Source organism: Chaetura pelagica, unplaced genomic scaffold, assembly GCF_000747805.2.
Source record: "Chaetura pelagica isolate M959 unplaced genomic scaffold, ChaPel_1.0 scaffold265, whole genome shotgun sequence".
NCBI lineage: Eukaryota > Metazoa > Chordata > Aves > Apodiformes > Apodidae > Chaetura > Chaetura pelagica.
In genome coordinates this window covers 755,760-761,040 of record NW_009953449.1, presented here as the reverse complement: position 1 = coordinate 761,040, position 5,281 = coordinate 755,760, and positions in this window count along the sequence as shown.

The following is a 5,281-nucleotide window of genomic DNA, read 5'->3' as shown; positions in this document are numbered from 1 at the left end:
TTTCCTTTTTTTTTTTTTTTTTTTAATGGCTGTGAGACCACTATGCTTTTGAAATCTGTTGAGTTTAACAGAATATTTGTGGAAGGAAGAAAGACTTCATTTTTTACTGTGCATCAAAATAAAACTCATTGTCTGTACTAGGGTACAACCAGGTTTGAAAGAACAAAACTAAACCGTTTCTGTATTTGATGTTTGTCTTTCGGATGCTTTTCCCATTAATTGCCAAATATTCTCAAATCTGCTGGGTGTTTTTGTTTTCCCTTATATACCTTGAAGAATAATCTTAAACCCTTTGCATGACCTTTTTCCTGGTTTTGTATAGTAGTCCCTGTAAGTCTACCAAAATGCAAATTACACATTTTCTACTAAATTGAAAACTAACCATTTTTATATTCAAAACATTATTTCTGTGCTGCCTTCTATTGTCTGCATTGTGTTTGGTGAGTAAAAAATACACACACGTATGCGTACACTGTAAAAACTAAGTACATCTTTTTATGTGCAGTTACAATATTATATTTTAATTAGTGCACAGATTCAGCCATATCTGTTGAATTTAAGGTATAGTACTACCGTCAGCTAAATAATTTGAAGTTAAGTAACTGGAGGCCTCATTTGGTATCAAAGCATCTTCAGTATATACTGATTGATTCAGTAACTTTAAACTCTTTATATTGATGCTACATAATAAACTGTTGAAAATTTGTTATTTTATAAATTATTTTTAAAAAGCAAACACATCTTACTTGAGTTTCTTTTATGTTTTGATGTGCTGCCTGGTCTTTTTTATGAAAATGTCTGTAAGCAAATGCTCAGCACTGCTTTGACCCACAGTTATTTTTGGGACTAGATAAACTATAGTTTACTCACAGTAATTTGCTTGTACTTGTACTTCGATACAAGTATTTTGTTTGTACTCGTATTGAAGTGGTATCAATTTTTTTATTATTATTTTTATTATTGACTGCTAGGAACTACTGTGTTTTGAAAATGTGGAGTTAGGTGGTTGGATGGTTAGTACCATGGATGTTTCCTTATCAAGAAAACCTACACAGCTATAGCTACTGACTTCAGAGTGCCTGAATTGACAGGTGTGGTCCAAGAGGACTTTGAATAACTCCGTTGTGTTAACTTGCAGATGTTACTACTGACGGTATATTGGTAATAATTATCTGCTAAGACATAATTATTTAATAGTAATTACACTCTGATTATATTTAACAATGTGAAATCAGTCACTTTAGCATCTAAAGGAAAGATTTGGAAACATTCACAGTTTAGATGTGTAGAGGCAAAATGCTGAAATGTGCATCTGCATATTTTGTAAAATCTTAAGCTGCTGTGTTTCACTTTAAGCAATAGACTTTACTTCATATGCAGCAATGCAAAACCACTTCATTCAGCATCTTCCAGTCAGAAATCACTGTAGAAATGGAATGTACAATACTCAGGGAGCTCAAAAGAATGCACTTACAAAGGGACCAAAATCCCCCTAAATTTCCTATGTTAGAAGTAATACCTACTTGCCTAAACTAAGTTTGAAATAATTGATAGAAGTCCAAGCATGTAAAACTCCTCATACGTGCATTTTTATATTTTTCAGTAATTACGTTCTGCATTGAGATGTGAGGATTTGGAGCTATATGGCAAATGGACAGACAGGCTTATTTTATTTTAGGGGTTTTTTTTTAAGGGTTTTGTGTTTTTTTTTTTACTTAGAAATGATTTATTGGTAGAGTATATTTCTTTCCAGATACTTTAACAGAAAAGAGAGACTGTATGCCATCATAGTGGTAGTGGTAAGTTACACTAGTAGCGACTGGAGTGATTCAGCCTTCTGATGCAGATTAGTTTGCAGTTAACTTTAAGTATTTTTTAATTAAAATTCAGTTTACTGAATTAGAAATCCAATTTACTTTCTTTGTAGCTTAACTTAAAGCCAGTGTGGCTTACACTACAACCTCAGTTTCACTGTGAGGCTTGTTGGGTACATTATCGTGTATGGGTGCAGAGATAAACTGACTCCAGTAGGTGCTGGCTGTGTGCAAGTAAAAAGGTTCTGCTGTACATATTCATGGGATATTGGGACACAAGAAAAAAAGGATTTTTAAAAATTGCTTTATTCTTCTTGTCACCAGCTCATTTCTAAATAAGTTTACGGGACAGCAAAAAATAATCCTGCTTGAGTAGGCTTTCTTGGGAATGTTATGTATAGTATGGAATACTTCACTTTTATCCAGGGTCAGTCTGGGGAATGGACATCATTCTGGATATCTGGTCTTCCATGATTCAGGTGTAATAGAGACATGCCCAAGACTTTATTAAAATAATGGTAAGGATGGGGGTGTCTCAATCTGTGTTTTTGAATCTGCATTTATATGCACCTTCTGAAGTTCTGTGCTAAGCAACTGACACTGAAGTAATTGGTGAGTATTGACACTTGAAACATGAAGAACCAGATGATTTTAGGTGCTGTGCTTTTAAGTTCATCTTTAGACACCCAGTTCTGAAAGGTCTTGTTCAGGTTTGAATAATAGTAATTATTATCAAACACTAACTTGAACAGTTGGTTTCCACTTCCATGAAGTTGTGTCTCCAGTGAAGCTGGTTTTAACCTTTCCAGCATTAGGAATTACTGGAATTTGCTTGGGTTTAGAACATGTGGGGGTATTTGTTAATTTACATTTCTACCATGCTTTTATTGTTTCAAACATGAACTAGGAAGTTACATTATCTTTCGAGGCAGTAATTTTTGTTACTGTATGTATTGGAGGGATTTACTTTTTTTTTTTTTAATTGAAAGTTTCTGTTTGTGTTTGCTTTTAGTATTACGCTCCAGATTATTAGTGTTTAAATAAAGACAAAACTAAACTGGCTAATAAGAATTGCCTGTTCCTATCAAATTTCGAGCGTTATGATCCAATTAATATGCGTTTAAAAGACATTTAAATGCTTCTCATTTGTCAAAAAAAAGGTAAGTTATTATCTTTTATTAGTAAATTTTGGGAGGTTTCTTCTTCTATTCCCACCCCGACCACAGTGGAATATCAGCAAATGTGATTGCACCTACAAACCTAGCATTTAATGCATGACCTGCATTTGAACAGCAAGTGTACTTGCTTTTTCTTTAAAAAGGTGGATGTAGTGAGTTACAACCTAGGGGGTTTTTCCACAGTTGTAGCAAAAATGTATCAGCTTCATGTAATAATTTGGGAACTGGCTTCAAGAGGAAATGTTTTGTCATGAGCCAGAATGGGCAAAAAGCATTGTGCTCCTTAAAGGGCTTGAAAGCTGCCAGTTCCCATTCCACATGCTGCTGTATCTGGTTTTAGGGGACAGATAATTTTTTTAAGTACTGCATAAGAGAAAAAAGGTAATTTTCCCCCACAACGTGTTGGTAATAGTTCTGTAATGGGAGCTATTATGTGGCAAAAACCCTCTGCATTTTTTTCCCCATTGATGCAGCCGGAGGAAGGCAGTACAAGAGGGGCTGGTGGCAGCACAGGAGCTACCTGAAAGCTGCTTTTTTGTTACTTTATTTTGAAAAGTGTGAATGCCCTACTTTCTGCAGTACGGTAGCAGCCCTGTTATCGCTAGCTCTAAGGATCTGTGACTTTAATATTTTTTTTTGGTTTCTGAGATTTGCAGCCATTTTTTTCTTGAGGACCTCCTGCCTTACAAACCCAAGTGCTGTGGTTTTTTTCATGCTGATAACATGATAACTAGCTGGATCAGGGAGGAAGCTTCACTTGACACTCAGGAAGCAAAGGATAAACTTCAGCAGGTACAACTTGCAACTTGTTTAAAAAGAGAAATATTGTTTAACTCATTTTGTCCATTCTTTTGCAAAAAGAGGGTAAGCTTTATGGGGAGATCCTAATCGCTTCTTAAAAATTAACTTCAAGCTTGTGTTCACATTTATGTGGTAGTTGTTTTAGAAACGGCTGCATTTGGAGAGGTATTTTGCCTTTTTGGTACATCTTTCCTTACAAAAAAAACAAACAACAAAAAACAAAAGACAACAAAGGTAGTGAATTGGGCCCCTGATTCTTATAACGCTTTATATGTGTAATTCACAGAAGTGGACAGTGCAGTATAAAGAGAACAGAAAACTCTAAGGTACTTAACATTTGCACTTTTGAAGTGTTTATAGGTTTGGGGGCATTTAAAAAAAACATCCATCCTGCTCTCATTCCATTCATAAAAATCTACCTGCTGAAGTTACTTGAATAAGTGTGGTCCATCCATCACGTGTGGCAGGGCTCGCTGAAGGAGACTGGGAAAGAACATAACTGGAAAGCACGTGTAATCTATTTAAAGCTTGCCGGTGTCCTGTAGTTAACATTTTGAGATTTTAATGTTTGTAAAACAATCTGAAGCTGCTTTAAATAAATACTTATGACTACTTTTGCATCTGTATTCTATTTTTGAAACTTAGTGAGTAACTTTTAACTTACCATTCATGTGGGTAAACTTCATAAAACATAGTTGTATGTGGCAGGTGGCAGAAAAAATTACTTGTTTTGAGCACAGTTTTCCTGGATTTCTACTGATTTTTTTTTTTTATCACTTCCCAGATTTGAATTTATATTGTATTTTTTAAATAGCTTTCAAAGATCAATTTCAAATGCCTTTGGATTAATTTTATTTGTTAGCTAGGGGAAAACCACTTCTGTTTGCAGATGTTAGTTTTTATTTATGGCTCTGGTAGAAAACCTGATTGTAAGTCTAGAAAACACAGTGTTATGTAGGACTGTAAAATTAGCTGTACTTACGAGGCTATTATTACCTCAGTGGGACCCACCTAAGTTTTATATCAGTTATGGGAACACGTGAAGGGAAGAGTGAGCTATGTTTTAATTTTAAATTCCCTACATATTGTTATTTTTGTAGCTCTTTTAAAAATAAATTAATATATGCTGAGTATTGCAGTTCCCACTATAGTATCCCACTTGGTTCCAGTGTATGGTATCAGACTGTTTTATAGAAGAGAATGTATTTGAAAAGTATTTGATAACTTAACAGGAAAAGTTATTTTCAAACTGCTGTGTTTGTGTCTAGCAATTGGAAATACTTTTCCTATAGAAAATTAAAATTATATCTATCTATATGTATATGAACTCATACGTACATTTGGATTAACTGTCTTATTATTACCCCAGGGCTGCTGTAAACTTCTCTGAATAATTTAAGGATTGCCTCTTTTTAACTGTTTTAAAGCCTTTTTTCTTGTCTTTTTTTTTTTTTTTGTCTTTTTTTTTTTTTTTTTTTTTTTTTTTGG